Below are 25,829 nucleotides of genomic sequence, written 5' to 3' on the forward strand. Positions count from 1 at the left end.
TCCTATGTACAAGAATATAACTACTATAATACTGCTCCTATGTACAAGAATATAACTACTATAATACTACCTTCTATGTACAAGAATATAACTACTATAATACTGCCTCCTATGTACAAGAATATAACTACTATAATACTGCTCCTATGTACAAGAATATATCTACTATAATACTGCTCCTATGTACAAGAATATAACTACTATAATACTGCTCCTATGTACAAGAATATAACTACTATAATACTGCTCCTATGTACAAGAATATAACTACTATAATACTGCCTCCTATGTACAAGAATATAACTACTATAATACTGCTCCTCTGTACAAGAATATAACTACTATAATACTGCTCCTATGTACAAGAATATAACTACTATAATACTGCTCCTATGTAGAAGAATATAACTACTATAATACTGCTCCTATGTAGAAGAATATAACTACTATAAAACTGCTCCTATGTACAAGAATATAACTACTATAATACTGCTCCTATGTACAAGAATATAACTACTATAATACTGCTCCTATGTACAAGAATATAACTACTATAATACTGCTCCTATGTACTAGAATATAACTACTATAATACTGCTCCTATGTACAAGAATATAACTACTATAATACTGCTCCTATGTACAAGAATATAACTACTATAATACTGCTCCTATGTACAAGAATATAACTACTATAATACTGCTCCTATGTACTAGAATATAACTACTATAATACTGCTCCTATGTACAAGAATATAACTACTATAATACTGCTTCTATGTACAAGAATATAACTACTATAATACTGCCTCCTATGTACAAGAATATACCTACTATAATACTGCTCCTATGTACAAGAATATAACTACTATAATACTGCTGCTATGTACAAGAATATAACTACTATAATACTGCCTCCTATGTACAAGAATATAACTACTATAATACTGCTCCTATGTACAAGAATATAACTACTATAATACTGCTCCTATGTACAATAATATAACTACTATAATACTGCTCCTATGTACAAGAATATAACTACTATAATACTGCTCCTATGTACAAGAATATAACTACTATACTACTGCCTCCTATGTACAAGAATATAACTACTATAATACTGCTCCTATGTACAAGAATATAACTACTATAATACTGCTGCTATGTACAAGAATATAACTACTATAATACTGCCTCCTATGTACAAATATATAACTACTATAATACTGCTCCTATGTACAAGAATATAACTACTATAATACTGCTCCTATGTACAATAATATAACTACTATAATACTGCTCCTATGTACAAGGATATACCTACTATAATACTGCTCCTATGTACAAGAATATAACTACTATAATACTGCTCCCATGTACAAGAATATAACTACTATAATATGATATACTAGATGAGGGAGCCGGCTTCGCTCGGGTATATTTAATCTATTTCATTTAATGTTTGTGTGTGTAGTTAAAAGATATCAACACTATCCACTATAACAGTGACATCTACAGCACCCCGCCCCCAAAACAGTGACCTCCACAGCCCCCCACCCATTAACTCTGACCCCCCACAGTGCCCCGTCCCTTAAAATTGGACCTCCACAGCAGCCCACCCCCTTAACTTTGACCTTTACAGCAGCCCTACTCTTTAACAGTGACTTTCACAGCATACCACCCCCTTGACAGTGACCTCCATAGGGGTCTGCCCCCTTAACAGTGGCCTTTACTGGTTCGGGGTGTGTTCTTTTGAACAGCTCACTCTAAGACAGCAGCACTGTACTGTCTGAGTGTAAGCTGCAGGGAGAAAGTCACCGTCCCTGCCACCCCTGCAGCTGACAGAAGTTGATTTTTACCTTTATTTTTCCAATCCCCATCTTCTCAGGAGTGGGAGGGGGCGTAGTCTAGCCAGATCAAGGCGTGGCTTAGTGGGACCTAGAAGTTGATTTTTACCTTCATTTTTTCAATCCCCGTCGGCTCATGAGTGGGGGAGGTGTGGCTTAAACAGATCGGGGGTGTGGCCCGATGGGACCTGGGGGCGGGGTTTTAAGTCTTTTGAGGGTGGACACATTGTGGCAGGGGGCGTGTCTCGGCTCCTTTTTGCAAGAGTGACGCCCCTCTGGGCACCTTACTGGCTCATTTGCAGAGGATAAAAACATCTATTGCTGGAACAAAGGCACATCTGGAAATAAGGTACTAAGTGCTATTAGGCCATGGCTTTACTTCAATAGCGATTATCCTGGTGACAGATTTCCTTTAAAGCTCTCCTACAGCAGTGAAGATAAATGGCTGGGTTGTTATGGAAACGTGGAGTAAAACTGTGTGTGTGGAAACTGGAGGACCTGCGAGCTTCTATTGGCTGATAAGGGTCATGTGACCAAGCTTCTATTGGCTGATAAGGGTCATGTGACCAAGCTTCTATTGGCTGATAAGGGTCATGTGACCAAGCTTCTATTGGCTAATGCATTTTTTGGGAATATCTCAGGAACGGTACGTCCTAGAGAGCTGAGACCTGGTCTAAAACCTTCCCGGACACCCATGTGCCAAATTTTGTGATTGTTAATGTGACGGTGCAGATTCCTTTAGTGGGCATACATACACACATACACTCAGCTTTATATATTAGATATATTATAATATAATATGTATGAGAATATAAAGTGTACAATAGACAGCATTTACTGTACTACTGCCCCCTAGGTACAATAGTACTGTTTCATCATCAGATACAGGGTCGGACTGTCCCGTCAGTGTTCTAGAGGATCCTCTTTTGGCCTCTGACACAATAGTGGACATCTAGAGCCCAGCTGAGAATACTTTGACTTTGGAACCAATAACCACAAAACAAATGACTTAATGTGACCACGAACGTGTCCCGTACTCAGAGGGCGGCCCAAGGAAATTCAGTCCGGCGCTGATGATATCAGTATTTTTTCAGCACATTGAGCTAGGATATGGCAGAATAATAGAAGCATTGTATATTCCTGAGGATCTGGGCCTCTGGACCATTTATAATCCAGATATCAATTCTTGCTAAGTATAGAAAAATAATCAGTGTCAAAGAAATTATCGGTCAACAAAGCCCTTAGACCGCGCCAAACAAATCACCCTCCGCTCTCTCTCCTTACTGCTTTACCAGGACCAATAACCGTAAAGAGACCTCCGATAAATCCTGCTTCTATTAAAGTCCTGCCAACTGGAAATGTCCACGAGTCAAAATAATGTTATTCTGCTTTCTTCTGGGATGGGAAGACGGGATCAAATGATCCTTCACCTGTTCTCTTACTTCTAGAAGTCTTTCCACAGCTTTTTCCAGTCTCCAGTGAGCTGGGTTCATGGCTTTATAGATACATATAATAAGGACCACACACATGGTGCGGTGTATTCATGCCCTCTCCGGTCCATATGGGACCATATAGGCACAAAGTACATCACCATATAATCTCTCTGTAAGTGGGCGCAAATCTTTGAGACCCCCCAAAAATAATTGTGGGTCATATGTATTGTCCAGTCCAGGTATCATCCCATGGATTGTCCAAGGTGGACACTAAGCCTTATTCATAGGGACATTTCAAATAATGCAGGGGTTTACCATATGTAGCCACCAAGTCATGGCTGACAGTGATGAGCGGCAGGGGCAATATTCGAATTCGCGATATTTCGCAAATATTTGGGCAAATATTCATAATATATCGCGAATTAGAGAATTTGTGATCTCCAGTCATTATTTTGTTGAAAATCGGCAATCGGAAAACTTGCAATAAAAAATTTGCAATACCAAAATTTGCGATCAACACTAGTGCTAAAGTCAAAGATATTGCAGCCTTCTCATTGGCCCACAAGCAAGAAGCAGTGAGGGATCATGGGTACTGATGAAAAAAAATTCTAGAATATTCGCGATTACGAAGATATAGCACTACATTCTGAATATTCGTGAATTCTCGACGTGCCAATGCTGATATACATGTATAGCAGTGTTATTTATTATTATATAGCTCTGTTAATAGGTTACTCTCAGTACGCAGCTGTTATCTGGTCACTGGATGGTGGTATTTGGGCTGTGTATGGTGGTATTTCTTGAGCACTTTAAAGTGGTATTATTTGGGTATTGTAGAGTGGCATTATTGGGGCTCTGGATGGAGGTGGAATTTTAGCATAGCATGGCGGCATTATTTTGGCTTTATATGGTGGTATTATTTCAGCACTGTATAGTAGTATTATTTGAGTGTGGTATAGTAGTATTAGTTGAGTATTGTACAGTGGCATTATTTGGGCTCTTTATGGAGCTAGTTGAACCCTTCATGTTGTATTATTTGAGACCTTGTGTTGGTATTTTTGTCACTGAATGATGGTGGTATCATTTGAATACTGCATTTTGAGCTCTGTATATTGTTTGAGCACTTTATAGCGGTATTATTTGAACTTTGTATGATAGTATATTATGAGCACTGTATGGCAGTATGACTTGAGCAATAATGGTCATACTATTTGAGAACTGTACGGTAGTATTGGTAGAACACTGTATGGTGGTATTAGTTCAGCTTTTTGATTATTTAAGCAATTTATGGCAACATTATTCACCCCTATCTTCTACCTGCATCCTGACCCTGCTGATTGCATCCATGGCTCCTACAGTATATAAGGCAGTGACCTGACTGGTTCTCGTTACCGTCTTGCACCTACAAGAAATACGGCCCCGCACACGGTGAGTAGATCATCACTGAGCAGCAGATATGAGTGCCCGGAGATCTGTAAATCTCATACATTTTCTCTTATGTGACATTTACATCTTCATTTCTCCAGATCCCGACTAAAGCTAGAACAAGGATTAGTGTGAGCATAAATTCTGATGCTTCTCCGCATCTTAATGGCCGGAAATCAGGATCGAAAAAGGAAAACTGCAGGTAATTGTTTCATTTAAAGGGTACGCATTGCTGCCCAAGGAAAAACTACAGCTAGGTGACTTTAGAGCTGGAAGTGTCCACCCTACCTTTCTTTCAATACAGCTGCCACATGATTCTCCTCCACCTCCTCCCCTCTCACAGCATGCAGTCTCACACACACACTGCAGCTGCATCCCCCTCCTCCATATCTCCTGCTTGTTTGTTTGTTTCATTCCAAATGGACTTTTTGGTACTGGAGGGATGTTGAGAGGTATTTGAATTTTGCATTAATGTGCAATTTGCTAAATTTGGTTTTTGGGAGAAAATGGAGATGGGCAAAAAATAGTCAACACTTGTAGTCTTAGCTTTAGTTCTCAGGGTGATGGGCTGGTCCCGCCTCCTGGTTAGCTGAGCAAAGCTAGAGGTAAGATTTGCATATGTGAGCTCCTGCCTGGTGGACCCAAAGTGAAGCCTTGCCCAGGAAACACCACTCCTGAAACAACCTAAGTGAAAGGCTACCCCTGAGTGGAAGAGATCAGACATCTATAGAAGTTTTAGAACCATCACGGTCATGCTGGAGTCAGACAGTTAGGTGCCGCACATTTATGGCAATAAGACTTTACTGCTATGGAAAGGGTACATTGCTTCGGCACCTACCACACTTTGAGACCAACTGGATCTAAGATCTGCACCCTGCAGACTGGGAATTGCAGAAAGGGTTAATGAGAACGGCATTACCCGCCTGTGGTTATTTGGGAAGACTGCAAAAAAACAACCTTAGCGTGAGACTCAGGGAGGACTGCAACTACAATCATTGCTACCACCTTCTATTGGCAAGAAGCCTACTTTGTGGCATATTTCAGAACCATGTCTTTTGCTGTTGTATGAACTACTACACCCATTATCTATTAAGTAAAAAAGAGAGACCTTATTTATTGCAACCAAACTTGCCCGGTCATTGACTTCGTCATCATCCGTCAGACCCGCCATCGCCCTGCTTTCCTGCCTTGCACTCATCATAATTAACATCAAGGACACTCCACCAGAAAACCATGGTGTGTCCCGAGAGAAGAAAGGGTGTACCCACCATTCACGGCATGGCCCCAGGGAGCGCTGGAGTGACATCAGCTACTGTGAACCACTACCCTTCCTATCTGTACCACAACTACCACTGTCATCCTCTCCACCTCCAACATGGGGTCATCCTGACGAAGGGCTGTCTTCATAACTTATCAGTGAAGCAGAAGGTTACCGCTTAATTAACTGGGGCACAATGGAGGCGCTAAGGGGCCCCTCATTTCTGGGACCCTCAGATAGGGCAGCATTGCCTGATAGCTCAGTCCTTTGCTGCGTCCAGTGTTTTGCATGCTGTCCCCGTTTTTTACCGTTTTTTTGCTTGCTTTCTTCTCCCTTGGTCCTTTGTCTCCATTCCTCATATTCTTTCTCTCTATTCTGTTTTACTGAAGGCAATTCATCTGGTTTTAATGAATTCTTCCGGCTCCCACCAGTCTTAAAAGTATTATTTTTAATTACGAAGCTAAAGGCATTAATTACCGGCACAGTCGAGGAGACATGGCAAAACTTTTCAATGCAATGTATTTATAACTTGGTATTTTGACAGAAGTTCTGCTATCCGGTCTACAATGCAACCCAAGCTCCTTGAAGGGGGTGTCTACTGTGGACAATCCGTTTTTCTTGGACCGGCTCCGAGATAATTACACTGATCATAAAGATTTCCTGCATGTTCATCTCTGATCAATCACCCACCAGGAAGTGGTAAATTCCACTGCAGCGCCCCCGCAGGTGAAATGAGGAGGTACCGATTGCCCATTGGAATAAGTTGAGCAGGTTCTTCACAGACGCTCTTTGTAGATACCCTCCTCTCTCGCTCATAGGGGCTAATCAGGGTCTTGGACTGGGACTTACCTCTCTATTAGCTCAGAATTCCCTAATAGGTTATTCATAACCAGAAAACTTCTTTAAAAAGTTTGTGCCACGTTCTAATTGGATACTGGATAGGGGATGAGTGTTTTATTAGTCAGGGTGCTACCACTGGGGCCCCATGGGGAATAGCAGGTCAAGCAGGGGCACTGCACTCTGTTCATTCAGCTTTGTCTGGTAGTCCCATAGAGAAGGAATGGAGCGGCACCAGATATGCACCAACTGTGGTTCCATTCATATGGAGGTATGGGACCCCATTCTCATGATCGGTGGGGATCCCTGTGCTCAGACCTCCATCGATCCGGTCAGGGCCGGTGCAAGGATTTTTGCAGACACAAGAACTCCCCCTAACACCAGCATCCCATGGATATATATATACAGGGGGCAAAATGGAATATATACAGGGGGCAAAATGGAATATATACAGGGGGGAAAATGGAATATATACAGGGGGAAAAATGGAATATATACAGGGGGAAAAATGGAATATATACAGGGGGCAAAATGGAATATATACAGGGGGCAAAATGGAATATATACAGGGGGCAAAATGGAATATATACAGGGGGAAAAATGGAATATATATACAGGGGCCCTGTATATATCCATTTTGCCCCCTGTATATATTCCATAATCATTTGTCCCCTGTGTATAGATTTCATTTTTTTTTGTTTTTTGCTTATTGCCGGTGCCATATATTTTTGCCCCCGGGACAGGGCCCCTGTGAGGGATTTGCTAGTGCCTGTCATATAGTGCCATGCCAGGTGCGGTGCCCCCCTGTTGTGTGATTTATGAAGCCAGGCAGCGGTGTGCACATTTAAAAAAAAAATACTTACCTCGCTCTGAGAGTGAGAGTGAGACTGCTCCGCTCCCGCCATCTTGCTCTCGCTCGCAGCCTCCCACAATCCCGTCTTCCGGCAGATCCAGCGAGACCCTGCGCGAGATCACAGCAAGAAAACAGCGCCGGGCCCGGAAGGGTGAAGGCGGGGCGGCGTAACTGCTCACAGAGGTCGCGCAGCCGACGGCACAAGTGATTTATTAAAAAAAAATATATGTTATTTTTCCGCCCTCTGTCTCTGCGCCCTAAGGCAGCCGCTTGGTCTGCCTTATTATAACGCTGGGCCTGGATCCGGTACGTATCCCTTTTCCTGATATGTGCAGTATGAGTCCAATCTAAATTAGATTCACATTCTCCTTCTCCTACCAGTTGTAGAAGCTCCATTAATTGAGTCATTTTTGTGGTTTGAAAAACATCTTGTGATCATCTGTGATCGCCAGGGACGCTGTGGCTGGCCACACATCGCCCCCGCAGGGCAAATGTAGAATTACAAGCCACCTGTTCCATGCAATACATGGCTTGGATCTCCAAACTATGGACTGATCTAAAACTGACCACACACATGACCATATACTGTACATGACCACACACATGACCATATACTGTACATGACCACACACATGACCATATACTGTACATGACCACACACATGACCATATACTGTACATGACCACACACATGACCATATACTGTACATGACCACACACACGACCACATAGAAACTTTTAAATACATAAAGGGAATCAACTCGGTAAAGGAGGAGAGAAGATTTAAAAGAAGAAAAACTACCACAAGAGGACACAGTTTTAAATTAGAGGGGCAAAGGTTTAAAAGTAATATAAGGAAGTATTACTTTACTGAGAGAGTTGTGGATGCATGGAATAGCCTTCCTGCAGAAGTGGTAGCTGCAAATACAGTGAAGGGGTTTAAGCATGCATGGGATAGGCATAAGGCCATCCTTCATATAAGATAGGGCCGGGGGCTATCCATAGTATTCAGTATATTGGGCAGACTAGATGGGCCAAATGGTTCTTATCTGCCGACACATTCTATGTTTCTATGTTTCTATGTTTTCTACATACATAACCGCACACACGACCACACACAAGACCACACACACACACGACCACACAAACATGACCACATACATAACCGCACACACGACCACACACACGACCACACACAAGACCACACACACACGACCACACAAACACGACCACATACATGACCACACACACGACCACACACACAACCACACACACACGACCACACACACGACCACACACACGACCACACACACGACCACACACAAGACCACACACACACGACCACACACACACGACCACACACACGACCACACACAAGACCACACACACACGACCACACACACACGACCACACACACGACCACACACACGACCACACACACGACCACACACACGACCACACACAAGACCACACACACACGACCACACACACGACCACACACACGACCACATACATGACCACATACACGACCACACACACGACCACACACACGACCACACACACACGACCACATACATGACCACACACACACACAGCTCAGTGGTTAGCCCTGGTGCCTTGCAGTTCTGGGGTACTAGGTTCAAATCCAACCAAGGACAACATCTGCCTGGAGTTTGTATGTTCTCCTTGTGTTTTTTCATGGATCTAATGTGTGGCCAGTTTAAAGGGGTCAACCTATCATCCTAGTCTCCAAAGAGAATCCAACCACTGGGACCCCCAGCAATCCTGACCATGGGGGGTTCCCAATTCCTGTCTCTGAATGGAGAGGTCACTGATGTAGACAGCTCTCTGTCAGCCTCTAGTGATGAGCAGCATAGGCAATATTCGTATTCGCGAATCGCGATATATCCCAATTTTTTTTCATAATATCCAAGATCTTTGCAAATTCTCGAAGTGCCGATATTCGCGATAAAAATTCTCAATTAGAATATTCGCGATGAACACTACTGGGAAGTTTCCTATATAGTAAGGGGGAGGAAACTTTCCCATTAGTTGCTAGTGATGTTGCTAAGCTCATTGCAGCCTTCTCATTGGCCCACAAGCAAGAAGCAGGGAGGGATCATGATCTAGAATATTCCCGATTACGAAGATATAGCACTATATTCTAGATTTGCTAATTCTCGAAGTGCCGATATTCACGGTAAAAATTAGCGATTAGAATATTTGCGATCAACACTACCAGCCTCACAGAAGTGGATGGAGCGGTGAACCATGTGTACTACTGCTCCAATCAGAGAGGGGACCCAGGAACAGGGGATACGTCACTGTCATGGGATAACCCCTTTATCTGGAGCGGGGTGCCCCTTTATCCTAATAGAGCATATACACAGGGGCTGGATTGTGCAGAGCGATTGTTGTATGGGATCCACAAGCGCACCATATATAAGAGGAACCTCGATAGAAAGAGGAGAGTGAACCGCAGTGATGAGCGGCGCGTGAGGGAAACGGGCCTTTAATTAATAATATCACCGATGATTACGAGCGCCAACCATTAACCATCGATGCTGTACAGATTACACGCAGCGGACGGTGATGTAGCAATGAGATTCATCTGCTGTAATCTACCATCCTGAAATAAAGAGGCTTCTCCATATTAGAAATGAGGATGGCGAGGAGAAAAACGCCATTTGGACATAACGGGATATTAGAGATGAGCAATAATGAAGGTTCAGCTCATTTCACTCATGTTACATTGTAGACAATGAATGTAACGATCTGAAAGAGAGACCGGGAGTTTCTCTCTGTCTAGGACGTGTCGCACCTAGCGCTGGGCGAATCCAAGTCCAAGGAGTGGAATTCGATCTGAATTTCAGGAAAAATTTGATTCGCCGCAAATCCGAATTTCCTCGTGCTTCGTGGTAGAGAATACTCTGATAGCTGATACTGAGAGCGGTACCTGATAGCGGTACTGATAGTGGTACTGATAGCGGTACCTAAAAGCGGTACCTGATAGCGGTACTGATAGTGGTACTGATAGCGGTACTGATAGCGGTAAGGTGGCGCCCCATCAGGATGGGTGATGTGACCACACAGATCACGTATCCTGTATCTAATCATCAGCGTATACAGCACTTTCTTGATACATTTTATACCATTGATGTAGAATTTCAATATTTTGTATGTTTCTTTTTGTAGCAAAGAGACAATTTTTTGATACAAACAGGAAGCGAAGACGAAGTTTGTCCTGTTTGAAATCAGGACCAGAGGAAAGGTAATAGGAACATCAAGGCGCAGAGCCCCGGAGAGCCCAGCGCGGACCACGCCGGCTCTGTACCCCACTTTGAAAAAACTAAATCAAAACTTTGAAAAAAATCCCATGGTGCCCACTTCTCTTGCAGCGCCAACAATCACTTTTTCCTTCGGCAGAAGAAAAAAAAAAGCGTTTTCCCCTGGAGTTAATTAAGTCAGATTGCGGAATAGCTGCTTTATTTTAATCAGCACTCATCAGCTCCGACCAACTTTGTTTCCTTGCCTTGATCACATTGTAATTGTAGTCATGTCCTACTGGATTTCTTCGAGTTTTTTCGCCGTTGCAAGAGGAGAGAACGGGAATTTCATTACAAGACGGTTCTGATGTGAATGAATAATGTGCATTACCCTTTGTGAGGTCAGTGGCTGCAGCCTTCCGTCTTCTCCGCTCCAAACTTCCTACTCACCTACTAAAGGAACCTTACTTATTTTCTGTGCATTTTATTATTTTTATATTATTTTATTTTTTTGTTTTCTTGGATGTTATCGCTGTGACAATTCCACCACGTACCACAAAAAACGAATAGCATGGACCAGACGGGTGGAGGAAGCATCTGTACTAAACTTAATACTCAATATGGTCATGTTTTTGGAAATGTATAGCAGAATAAAAATAAATAAATAATAGATAATTATTATTATTATTATTATTATTATTGAATCGTCATCATATTTAGTAGCTAAAATTATTATTATGAATCAGTAAACACAAGTCCTCGAGTCGTCCTCTTCTGTCCAGATGTAAAGCAGTTTAAGGGCATCTGTCAGCAGTTTTGTACCTATGACGCTGTCTGACCTTTTACATGTGCGCTCGGCAGCTGAAGGCATCTGTGTTGGTCCCATGTTCATATGTTGCCCGCATTCTTGAAAAATTATGTTTTATTATAGGCAAATGAGCTTCTAAGAGCAACGGGGGCGTTGAAGATGTGTCACATTCTGAAGCCGAGCCTACGTGGATGATGGTCCCTTTGAGAGGTAGAAGCGTTGCCATTTTGGTTATATAGATCCCCATATTGCCGCAGGCAACCAAATGGCGAACTCAGCTCTGCTACATCTCGACCTTCAGGAGATCCCTCTGAACCCTATCTATCATTATTACAGCTTACACATCAGAATAGTAAAACCACCGATTTCATGCATATCCTAATTAGTGCACCTCGCTATTAAAGGGCCAGCACACGTATCTGCCGCAGGTATACCAGCTTCCTGACCTTCTGTGGAACAACTTGACTCATTTTCCTGCCCGTGTTTTCTCTGTCTTTGGGCTACAGGCGAGTCTCCCTGACATTTTGATAGGGAGGGTTCAGTGAGCATAGAGTTGCAGCAATCTATTTGATAGTTGTAATCAGCGGCCCTGACCTTTTTAATATTCCAACGCTATTTAAATAAGCCCTGAAGTAACGAACAGAGTAACACATCCATCCCAAGGACATAGCGCTGCCAGCTCTACCGTCATGAGCTGGCAGCTCTTAAGGAATTGGGTCATAAAAAACATTTCCAGGAGTACAGGGGCGCCCTCGCATGTGGCGGAAAACTCCACAACATAAAGACTTCCCCCGTGTTATCCTATTGGGAAAAAAAAGTGTCAGTCCCTGCGCTGCGCTCCGCTGTGGAGTGATAATTCTGTAGCGTCAAGAATTATTTGCTGCTGTTTTTCTGAAGCTGAGTCCAATGGGTCCAATAGGGCGAGAAATCCGCACAGAAATCTGCATCAAAATTCACAAATAAATCTGCATCCTTTTCCGTGCGTTAAAATCCGCACCTTTGTAACAATACGCCCTTGTGGATTTTTCTAGAGTAATTTTCTGCCACAAGTGGGTGCACCTAGGACTATGGAGAGTGACATACCCCGGGCCGGGCGTGACGCATCCGGTGCGCTGTGCAGTGATTTTGATCGATACTTCCCCCTTTTGGTGTAAAATACAGATCAAAATTGTACAGTCATATAGTGCCCAAATAATACAATCATACTGTGCCCAAACAATATAATCACACAGCGCACAAATAATATAACCAATGACAATATAATACAGTCATATGGTGTCGAAATAATACAATCATACTGTGCCCAAATAATATAATGTCAACTCATACGGAGCCCAAATAATATAATCACACAGCGCACAAATAATATAACCATATAATTACAATATACTACACTCATATAGTGCCCACATAATACAATCATACTGTGCCCAAACATTGTAATCACACAGCGTAATGTAATCATATAGTGGCTAAATACAGTTATACTGTGCCCAAATAATATAACCATACAATGTCAACTCATACGGAGCCCAAATAATACAGTCAACCAAGTTGCAAGTAATACAATCATACAGTGCTCATAATATATAATTATACATTGTCTAAGTAGTACAATCACACAGTGCTCAAATAATACATTCATATAATGATCAAATTATATATATATTATACTATATCGTCATACAGTGTCCAGGTAATAAAGTCATACAGGGCCCAAGAAATGCTATCAGTGTCCAAGTAATACAACCATAGAGTGCACAATAAACCAAGCATACAGTGCCTGAATAATACAACCACAGAGTGCCCAAATAATGCAGTCATGCAGTGTCCAGGTAACATAACTAGAGATGAGCGAATCAAAGTCAGCAAATTCACTTTGATCCGAATTTCAGGAAAAATTTGATTCACCTCAAAGCCGAATTTCCTCGCGCTTCGTGGTTGCAAATCTATTTTTCCTGAAATGCCGGTAAACCCCCCCAACATATTCATCTCATCCATTTGCTCGTGGAGAGACTGTTTTGGCCATCCTTAATGAAGAAACCATGCAAAATCTTGAGCACGGTGAAGTGTGACATCATCACGTCACCGCGCCTGGCCAGCGTGATAAGCCCCTGAAAGGCCTCAATTTTAATGTCAGATGCTGTGATCAGTGATGAACGCGGCATCTGAAGGGTTCAATGATGGGGGGGGGGGGGATGTTGAGCGATCGCCGTTCCGCAACATTGCGCCCGCTACATACAATGGAATGCAATTCGTAATGAAGTAATTTGTAACTAATCAAATTTATGTGAAATTTGCCGACATTCTGTAAAATTCGGCTGCTAATATCACCAAATTATACAGTTCACAAATAATTATATCGTATAATATATATATATATTGTCAGGACCTGCTCTTGTAGGTGGGGACAGTGAAGACAAACTTCACAAGATTCAGCAGTTCAATTGTCCGTTACTGTTTATTTTCCATCCATGTTATATAGTCACTTGAGTGAATCCACCAAATTAGAACATAAAGAACAAACAAAAGTCCTTGTCCGTCTGTGCGCTAAACACAACCGCCACCTCACCTGGGCACTTGGTCAGCGCACGAGCATACTCTCCTCAGCCGGCAGGTCATGCAGCACCAAGCTGTGACATGGAATGAGGGTCTCAGCCCTGTATTTATTCACCCAATAATGGTCCCACTAGCTACACCTGGGATTGCGTCAGGTTAGGGGAACATGTTGCACTGGAGTGGGGAGGGAATGGCAGATCCCACTACCAACCTACCCATCATTTAATAAAAATCCAGGCCTATAAAACACTTCAAAGAAAAGTGCCTCAGCAAACTACACTTTGCTGGATTCTTATACCTAACACATCTGAGCATTCTGTGTGAGATATAAACGCCCTCCCGTACTTTACCGGACACTGTTTATATATATACAGTACAGACCAAAAGTTTGGACACACCTTCTCATTCAAAGCGTTTTCTTTATTTTCATGACTATGAAGGCATCAAAACTATGAATTAACACGTGTGGAATTATATACATAACAAAAAAGTGTGAAACAACTGAAAATATGTCATATTCTAGGTTCTTTAAAGTAGCCACCTTTTGCTTTGATTACTGCTTTGCACACTCTTGGCATTCTCTTGATGATCTTCAAGAGGTAGTCCCCTGAAATGGTCTTCCAACAGTCTTGAAGGAGTTCCCAGAGATGCTTAGCACTTGTTGGCCGTTTTGCCTTCACTCTGCGGTCCAGCTCTCCCCAAACCATCTCGATTGGGTTCGGGTCCGGTGACTGTGGAGGCCAGGTCATCTGGCGCAGCACCCCATCACTCTCCTTCATGGTCAAATAGCCCTTACTTTCAAAGTTTTCCCAATTTTTCGGCTGACTGACTGACCTTCATTTCTTAAAGTAATGATGGCCACTCGTTTTTCTTTACTTAGCTGCTTTTTTCTTGCCATAATACAAATTCTAACAGTCTATTCAGTAGGACTATCAGCCGTGTATCCACCGGACTTCTCCTCAACACAACTGATGGTCCCAACCCCATTTATAAGGCAAGAAATCCCACTTATTAAACCTGACAGGGCACACCTGTGAAGTGAAAACCATTTCAGGGGACTACCTCTTGAAGCTCATCAAGAGAATGCCAAGAGTGTGCAAAGCAGTAATCAAAGCAAAAGGTGGCTACTTTGAAGAACCTAGAATATGACATATTTTCAGTTGTTTCACACTTGTTTGTTATGTATATAATTCCACATGTGTTAATTCATAGTTTTGATGCCTTCATAGTCATGAAAATAAAGAAAACACTTTGAATGAGAAGGTGTGTCCAAACTTTTGGTCTGTACTGTGTATATATATATATATATATATATATATATATATATTCCCTAAGGCCAGCATTGGACAGACACAACAGGCATTATGCCCCCGTCTGTGGCTGACATGAGACTGGTGGGGCACATCCATGATATTCAGAGCACAGGACAGGAAGTGTTGTCACAAGGACACAGGTGTAATGAGTGAAGTGATCTTCGGTCCACCTGACTATGATTAAACACTGCATGTTCTTGTACTGAAAGCCTCATGTGACTTCTTCTCTCATTTTGGGGCACAGTTGTCCTTACACACGACAGGCGGCTTCTGAGCCGTCACTGTTCTTATTTCTTTCCTTCCCACTGTTCCCTGAGCTTCTTTCTATGACATGAAGAAGACAAGACAATAACAGGGCTCCGCTCACATCTTCTGCTACACTGGATCCCAGCAAATCCGCTTAATTTACCAAAAAAGTGAAAAACTGAGGTTTTATCTGACGGGTAATTACATGTTTTAAAACTGTGAGGACTAAGTATAGAGTCACATATCAACTGCAGGTCAGTAAATCATCTGAACCTCATGGCCTGGAAGAATGTGATAAAGTGGTGAAATAGAGGGGTGTAGATAGATAGATAGATATAAGATAGATAGATAGATAGATAGATAGATAGGAGATGATAGATAGATAATAGATAGATGGATAGATAGATAGATAGATAGATAGATAGATAGATAGATAGATAGATAGATAGGAGATAGGTATAGAGGTAGATAGATAGATAGATATATATATAGATCGATAGACATAGATATGAGATAGATAAATGATAGATAGATAATAGATAGATAGATATGAGATAGATAGATAGATATGAGATAGATAGATAGATAGATAGATAGATAGATAGATATATAATAGATAGATAGATATGAGATAGATAGATAGATAGATAGATAGATAGATAGATAGATAGATAGATAGATAGATAGATAGAAGATAGATATGAGATAGATAGATCGATATAAAATAGATAAATGATAGATAGATAAATAGATAGATACTAGGTATCCAGGTTGCTGGTTTATTGATACATTTTGTGGGTTTTATCTTCATTATATCGCCCCAAGTTTTTTTTTTTATCCAAAATTAATTCCTCTGGGAAAACAGAAATGACATTTCCAAAAGAAAATTGAGAAGAAACTCCCTACCCTTAGGTTATGTGTCCACGACCATTATCCGGGGTCTGATGCTGTATTATTTAATATTCTGGATTATCAAGCAGTAAATAGAAAGTACACCTTTAAAGGCATTGTCCGAGTTACTTTTTTGTTCTTTGTATGTTTCTAACTAGGCAAATGTAAGGACTTTACAATTCACTTACTTTATCTTCAGTTGCTGCTTTCTCAGATTTCACTGAGGGTCACATGACCTGTGATGTCAGCTTCTCTCCCTGCTCTGAGGATGTTTTGTGCTCAAGCCTGAAAGAGCAAATATGTGTCTGTACACGAGAGGTAACTGTGCTGGCCACGCTACCTACACCGCCATCACTGTGTTGGCCACGCCCTTTGCACTGCTATCACTGTGCTTGCCACGCCCCATGCACTGCTATCACTGTGCTGGCCACGCCCCCTGCACTGCTATCACTGTGCTGGTCACGCCCCCTGCACTGCTTTCTGCTGCTGTCTGCTCTCTCCCTGGATTCTTGAGGAAAACTATTAACCCTTTCAGCTGCACAGACTCAGGGCTGAAGGCTTTACAGAGTAGCTGCAGGCAGTGAGGAGACAAATGCTGGGCACGGGAGCTGAGAGTGGAGTTCTGCAGAGCATTGCACAAAAACAGGTAGGGGGAAGATCCTGTGTGTATCAGCAGTGTCACTGTACAGTTGGGACTTGTAGTTCTACAAATACAACATGCTGCTGAGTCTCCGGGCAGGCAGCCATGTCACTCAGGGTGACACTCCTTAGCAGAGAGGGGGGGGGGGCACAAATATTCAAGAGGAAAACCTCAGAGATTGTTATTATTGCAGGTAAACAAAGGCCAGAACAGAACTAGGGAAATGAGAAAATAGATATATCTTTCCCTAAAACTTGCTTAGCTTAGTTATATATTGCCGCCCATCAGATTTACAGTGCTACCGTATACTTTATCTTCAACTCGGACAAGGGAAACTTCTGTCTTGTAGATCTCTGTATCCTTAGAACTTGTGGACTACCAGATGGCGGATTACAGGATTTGTCTTTTTTGCGCCTTTAGACAATTTTTCAATTATTTCTACATAATCATTAAACTTCTCTTCTTTTATGTTTTTTTTAAAAATAAACTTTTCAACGTCTGATGTCAAACTTAGTTCCAGATCCAAAGAAAGAAACAGTAGACGTAATAAACTAGATTATTATAATTTTTTTTTGAGGGAGAGAATCCTTAATTGAGTTTCTGTAAAGAAAGTTTGTGTCACACAGACGCACATGAAAGGCGTCGCACCAGAAGAAATCTCACACCTTTATTTATGTGGTGGGAGAAAAGACGCTCTGTGATCTCCATAAAGACTCCAGCAAAGATCTGGGAATGAAAAGCAAGAGAACGAGGAAGGAGGCGGCCGAGCACAGATGAATGATTTTAATTAGAGCAGACTGAACGGGACGGAGATTATGCTAATGAGCTTCTGCTTTTAAGGCGCTTATTAAAAAAAATAAAAATTATAAAAGTCCAAAAATGTTTAATTATTTGAAAGGAATTAGGAGGAACATTAAGAACTTAATAAGACAGGCCCGGCCACTGGCGTAAGAAGGTGACAGTGGTCACTGGGATTAGAGGATGACGGATCCGGGAGACGAGGAATTATTCCGAAGCAGCATTTGGCTTGAAATTGCGCACAGTATTTGTTAAATACTAATAATTTATGCACTTTTGATTGATATTTTAAACAATTTTTATTAATGTATTTCATATTTTTCCAGATACTTCCATGTCATTTTTTTAAATTTGAATTTGACATATTTGTTACTTTGTATGTTTTTCTGTTGTTGTTACTTTTTTAACAATAAGCATATATATTTTCAGGACTCAGGACAGAAGATTCTCTGATCGCACGTGGCATATTTTGCAGTCGAGTTTCATGTGGATTTTGCTGCCACTGATTTTACCTTGCAAAGGGCATCATCCAAGCGGGGCAGCAAGAGGATCCACAACATAAACAGATATGCTGCAAATTTAAAATTTGCCGCGGGTCAATCGGGTTGGCTGATTTGTTGCGGACATTTTCCGCTGCAGAAATGCGTTGTCGTCCAGGTATGGCCGTAACCTTAAGCACTGGAGATAGCAGGTCTGTCACCCCATTCAGTAGGGCAGGCTGATAGGAACAGTCCCTTAGGGCTCATGCACTCGACCGTCGGATGTTTTGCGGTCCGCATTTTGCAGAACGGAACATCCGGCCCATAATAGAACTGTCCTATCCTCGTACATAATGGGGACATGTTCTTTTTTTTTTGCGGAATGGCCATGCAGACATATGGACACAAAATGCACACAGAGCCATTTCCATTTTTTTGGGGCGCCATTGAAGTGAATGTTTCCGCATACGGACCGCAAAAAGACACTGGTGGCCGCGGTCTCACTCTCCCCAGTACATTGCATGGTCCTGACTAAGTCCGGATGGGTTACTGTCACCGAATAGCTTAAAACCTTCAGTTGGCGCTATGGAATTTTTTTTAACACTTTAATTTTTTGTGTTTTGCTTGCTGTCGGCGGCAGCCATGCTCTGTCAGGTTTTGAGCTTAAAACAAGGAAAAGAAAATGAGCCTGAAATTGCAGCACAGAATCCCAAATGAACGCAGGCAGGAGGCCTCTGCGCCAGCCGCCCCGATACACGTCGATTTTCTACAACCCTCCAGCTTTTGTTCTCTCCATTCACTGCATGTGTCACATCCGCGGGCCAAGCAAATACAATGCGCTCATTGGCAGTCGTTTAACTCATTAATTGCCTGGCCAGGCTTTGTAAATAGATTATGGTGCCAAAGAATGGTGACCACACAAAAAAAAACAAGACTGCCAAGGACTTTCACAGTGGAGCGGTCTACATGGCTTTCCCTGAATGTTCAAAAGACCTTCAGATAAAGGGAAGGTCTTCCATACTCCTAGATGAGGAGGTTAAATCTCCTGGGTGCTGAATACAGGACACTGACCTCTTCCTTTTCCTGTTCGTCTTTAAACTCTGTTGTATCAGGACATTGTTTGTGACATGCCCAGAAGATAGGAGTGCAGGAACGGGGAGAGGAGTGTGCACATCTGGTCTGGAATCCAGAAATCCAGAAATCCAGGAGTCTGGTGTATGCTCTATACTGATGGGGAATCAGGTCTAGGGTTTGTACTAAGGGAGAGTCTGGTCTGGAATCTGTACTGAGGGGGAGTCTGGTCTAGGGTCTATACTTAGGGGGAGTCTGGTCTATGGTCTGTGTAACGGATCACCTGGCACCCCTAGACTGAGTACCTCCGTTGACGGGTGCTCCTAGCGTTTCCTGAGGTTTCCAAGCACTCTGGCAGACACCACCATCACCGAACCGAAGAAGCATATAAATCCTCTCAAGCATATGAATGCTGTAGGCAGTTGAATGGGAAACCATACGAATAGGTTTACACTCCTAGCAGTCAAACTGGGACAGCATACAATAAATCCTCCCCCAAGAATGAGACGACGCTTCACCTTGAGGGTTAAAACAGGAACTCTTTATTTAGACACAGCACACCTACTTTAAACCCCCCAACAGCCTCATTTACATACAATAGGGCACCTATAGGACTCTGGTACAAGGAAGGGTGGGGCCAGACAATAGCAAGGGCTGATGGGAGATTGAGGAGGGACAGAGCAGCTGTTTTAAACTGGTCTCTCAGTGTCCCAGCGACAACACCCTGCCGGGGAAACAATGGAACAGGAAAAAGGGGGAGGAGAAGAGGCACAGAACAACAATGCCTGTAACATAGCAAACTTTACAGCCAGGGCAAGATATATACAGTCCACAACACACAGCAATACAAAATACCACATGCCCAAATTGCATTCAACGTACAAATTCACCAGGGGCCATAGTCAGCAGGTAGGAGGCGGGTAGCCAGGCCTCTCCAATGCCCAGTGGCGAGGCGGGTTCCACCACATTTGTCCCCTTTCCCATTGAGACTATCCAGACTCCAGACCTCCAGGTGGTCTGGGGCTCTGATAGTCAGCCGGCTTTTCTCAAAGGGTGTAGTTGTCCCTATGGCCCCCTGCCACTTGTGCCCAGTTGTAGATCCATGGCTTGGGGGGAAGGTAACCAGGGTGCCCTCTCCCCTGGTTGAACAAAGCTGTTGCTGGGGGGAAGGGGTAACAGGCTCCTCTCTCTGCGACACCCTCCCTTGTTGTAGGGGAAAACAGACTGCCTCTCCTTCCAATACATTGTCCTGTTGTTGTGGACCAGGACAGACTGTCCATATCTCCAGTGGTGCAGGTACAGAGACTACGGTCCCATCTGCACTGTTGTGGGGCTTACTGTCTCCCCTTGGTGTGCTAGGCTGCCACTGGGGAGAGGGGGTAACAAACTCCTCTCCCTTACACACTTTCAGCCGCTGGGGAGAGGGGGTAACAGGCTCCTCTCCCTGAACCGTAGACTGCCAGTGGGGAGAGGAGGTAACAGGCTCCTCTCCCTGCGACACCCTCTCTTGTTGTAGGGGAAAAACGACTGTCTCCCCTTCCAATACTTTGTCTTGCTGTTGGGGACCAGGACAGACTGTCCCTATCTCCAGTGGTGTAGGTGCAGAGACTACGGTCCCATCTGTACTGTTGTGGGGCTTACTGTCTCCCCTTGGTGGGCTAGGCTGCCGCTGGGGAAGGGAAACGAGACTCTCCCCTCCCGGTGGAATATTCTGCCGCTGGGGATCTGGGCCAACTGCCCAGCATCCCTGTAGGGCTGGTAGAGAGACCGCAGTCCCATCTCCACCTGCCATCTGTGGGTCTTCCCCGGACCAGTCAATAAGGTCCCTCATTTCTGAGGCTGGTTGGGGAGTAGGAGGTACCGAATGCAGGTCTCCTGAGGACGGGCTTAGTTGTTGGGGAGGGGGAACGAAACTCAACGCTCCCAATGGTGTACAGTCCATAAGCCCCATCAGGTTAGAGACAGGCGGTGTCACTTGATCATATAAGTCTGCATAATTCCGTTCGATCTCCCTCTGCGCTGGTGGTACTTGCAGGGTATAGGGTGACTGACTGGAGCTGACCAGGTGCTGGTAATCTTGCTCCAGTTCCCATTTCTGGACAGCCAGTTCAATCAGGTCTGGCCTTAGGTCTTCGGCCATAGGGAGATCCAGCACGGCCTCTCTGTAGTCAAATATGTCCCAAAGCCGTGACTCTGCCGCACTCCCAAATTCCGGTTCTGCAAAGGTCCCCCATAATAAGCCAGGGCCATTATAATCCTTGCCCTCGGGTTTGTCAAATTTGGCCATTCCGGGAACCTGCTGAACCGCGTACCAACGTAGCGCTTGGTATGCATCATCGAGACCCAGTTCCCTCCATGCCAGTGAATTAAGTTGCATCACCAATTCCTCCTGGGCCTGTTCTCCCAGCATAGGTATCCGTAGGGCCACTCTGGCTTGTAATCGCTGCTCCTTGCTGGGAAGACGCTCACCTCGCCAACGCTGGACACCTTCTAGGGTTTCTTCCCACATCTCTTGTCGGGCGCTCTCTCTGCAGTCCAACCTGGTTGCCTCTCCTATTGGCTTGACCAGTGGTGCCAAGAGGTTCTGTAACCTCCGGTTAAACTCATTTTCTACCTCGAGCGTTGTCCAGGGACTCGCTGGTTCTATGCCGCTCCATAATAATTCCTGTGTCTCCAGGGTGTTGTTCCTCTCACACGAGGACGCCATCCCACTGTTTGCCACCAATGTAACGGAACACCTAGCACCCCGACCGGGTACCTCCGTCGATAGGTGCTCCTAGTGCTTCCAGAGGACTCCAAGCACTCCACTTGACACCGTCAGCACTGCAGACCCCACGAACCGCCGAAGCTTGGTGGAGGTCTCGCCGTCTCCTACCCACCCTGGACCTACGACAAGGCTCCAGGCTCCAGTGGGTGAACCTCTCCTAAATCCAGAGACAGGAACCAGGAGCAAGCTCTTACAAGAGCTTATACTCAGGGGAGTATTGTGATATAGCAATCCCCAAGAGTGTAGTTATTCCATCCCCCAAACATGAGCCAAGACTTCATGAAGGTATAAAACAGGAACTCACTTTATTTAGACACAGCACACCTACTTTAAACCCCCCAACAGCCTCATGTACATACAATAGGGCACCTAGAGGACTCTGGTACAAGGAAGGGTGGGGCCAGACAATAGCAAGGGCTGATGGGAGATTGAGGAGGGACAGAGCAGCTGGTTTAAACTGGTCTCTCAGTGTCCCAGCGACAACACCCTGCCGGGGAAACAATGGGACAGGAAAAAGGGGGAGGAGAAGAGGCACAGAACAACAATGCCTGTAACATAGCAAACTTTACAGCCAGGGCAAGATATATACAGTCCACAACACACAGCAATACAAAATACCACATGCCCAAATTGCATTCAACGTACAAATTCACCAGGGGCCATAGTCAGCAGGTAGGAGGGGGGTAGCCAGGCCTCTCCAATGCCCAGTGGCGAGGCGGGTTCCGCCACAGTCTGTACTAAGGGGGAGTCTGGTCTATGGTCTGTACTAAGGGGGAGTCTGGTCTATGGTCTGTACTAAGGGAGAGTCTGGTCTAGGGTCTGTACTAAGAGGAAGTCTGGTCTAGGGTATGTACTAAGGGGAAGTCTGGTCTAGGATCTGTACTGAGGGGAAGTCTGGTCTAGGGTCTGTACTGAGGGGGAGTCTGGTCTAGGATCTGTACTGAGGGGAAGTCTGGTCTAGGGTCTGTACTGAGGGGGAGTCTGGTCTAGGGTCTGTACTGAGGGGGAGTCTGGTCTACGGTCTGTACTAAGGGGGAGTCTGGTCTAGGGTCTGTACTGAGGGGGAGTATGGTCTAGGGTCTGTACTAAGGGAAAGTCTGATCTAGGGTCTGTACTGATGAGGAGTCTGGTCTAGGGTCTATAATGAGGGGGAGTCTCGTCTAGGGTCTGTACTAAGGGAGAATCTGGTCTGGGATCTATAGTGAGGAGGAGTCTGGTCTAGGGTCTGTACTAAGGGAGAATCTGGTCTGGGATCTTTACTGAGGGGGAGTCTGGTCTAGGATCTGTACTGAGGGGGAGTCTGGTCTATGGTCTGTACTAAGGGGGAGTCTGGTCTAGGGTCTGTACTAAGGGGGAGTCTGGTCTAGGGTCTGTACTGAGGTGGAGTCTGGTCTAGGGTCTGTACTAAAGGAGAGTGGTCTAGGGTCTGTACTAAGGGGAAGTCTGGTCTAGGGTCTATAATGAGGGGGAGTCTGGTCTAGGGTCTGTACTAAGGGAGAATCTGGTCCGGGATCTATACTGAAGGGGAGTCTTGTCTAGGGTCTGTACTAAGGGGGAATCTGGTCTAGGGTCTGTATTTAGGGGTAGGCTGATGCAGGCTCTGTACTAAGGTGTTGTCTGGTCTGGGATCTATATTCATGGGGGGGGGGGTTGGTCTATGCTCTGTGTAGTCTGGTGTAGGTAAAGGGAAGTTTGATGTAGGGCCTGTAGTAAGGAGGAGCCTGGTCTGGGGTTTGTACTAAAGAGGAGTGTGGTCTATGGTCTGTACTAAGGGGAAGCCTGGTGTAGGGTCTGTATTAAGGGGGCTGGTATCTGTATTTCGCAGCAGTCTGGTGTAGGTTTTGTACTAAGGGGAGTCTGGTCTGGGGTTTGTATTTAGGGGGAATCTGATTTAGGGTCTATACTAAGGGAGAGCTTGGTTTGGAGTCTGTATTCAGGGGAGTGTGGTTTATAATCTGTATTTCAGAACACGCTCATCTGGGGTCTTTATTTAAGGAGAATTTGGGATCTTAATTTACTGAGCACCTGGTCTGCAGTCTTTTTAAATATTACAAATTGTTAAATATGGAACAAGGCTGAGAATGAGTTCCTCATATTCAAGTCATCTGAGAATGTGAGATACAAAAGGGCAGTATGGTGTGGTGCACTGATACCTGTTTACCTGTTTCTTTACCATGCCCTGACAGTATCCAGCCAGCAATATCTGTTATCTACATACTGTGCACTGTGCCCACCACACAATACAAACATAATGACAAAAAGTTCTAAATACTGTGCCCACATAGAGCTAAATAGTGCCATACTGTGGCCCCATACCACTAAATAGTGTCATACTACATCACCATATAACTGGATAATGCTATACTATGCCCGTATAGAGCTGAATAGTGCCATACTACATCACCATATAACTGGATAATGCTATACTATGCCCGTAAAGAACTGAATGGTGCCGTACTGTGGCCCCATACAGCTAAATAGTGCCATACTATGTCCCCATATAACGGTATAGTGCTATAATGTGCCCCCATAGAGATGAATAGTGCCCCCATAGAGCCAAAAAGTGACAAAGCAGACACAAGGCAACAAGTCCTAAAGTTCATTGTAAATTTTGAGATCTTCTGGACACATAGAGATGGCAGAGTAGACCTCCAGAATAGGGTTATCACACCCAAAATTCAGGACAGTCTCCGAGACACATGACACCATACCAGTCCTACAGCTACATTTACACATGGTAATAGACAGTCCAGCTCACCTGCTTTATTATCCTTAATTTCTTATTCCCGAGTGCATGGATAACAAAGGTAAGACCTCCATAAATGTAGCAAAGAAAAGATGGATCCAGCACCAAGAAGATGTTCGTGAGTTATTTGTTCCTTTATTCAGCGATAAAATTCATGCAGCGTCTACATCATAATCTTGTAATCAACCAGATCTACGCGTTTCGAACAAAACTGTTTTTACTCATGACCATGACATTTACACATTCTCGCTCCACGAAGCTATACCGATTCCTCCCCGACACAAAGTCATATATAAAGGTTCAATCAATGACCATGGGCTGATTAGAAATAGAGGAAAAAGTTAAAGACTTGCACAATATTAGAAAAATGTCTAATATTCAAAAATAGCCAAAATGTTGCGTGTAGCAGTGCAGTTCAGCCACTTCAATTGTTGGAATACCAGACCGGACCGATGGACAAGTGTGGCGCTCTTCTTGGAAGAAAGCAGCCATGCTTTTTTATTCCCGTACAACCAAGATAGTGGCCACTCTTCTCGAGTGGCTGGATGGTGACTCGCTACTGTCTCTGTGAACGATTATGTCATCCCCAAG

The 25,829-nt window shown here is 43.9% G+C and overlaps 1 protein-coding gene across 3 annotated transcripts in view; it reads right to left on the reverse strand.

The window, feature by feature from the left end:
- The window catches only part of LOC120994382 (limbic system associated membrane protein), a 695,952-nt gene that overhangs the window by 477,718 nt on the left and 192,405 nt on the right, over positions 1-25,829 (reverse strand). The window lies entirely within an intron of this gene.

Source organism: Bufo bufo, chromosome 3 (genome assembly GCF_905171765.1).
Source record: "Bufo bufo chromosome 3, aBufBuf1.1, whole genome shotgun sequence".
Lineage (NCBI taxonomy): Eukaryota > Metazoa > Chordata > Amphibia > Anura > Bufonidae > Bufo > Bufo bufo.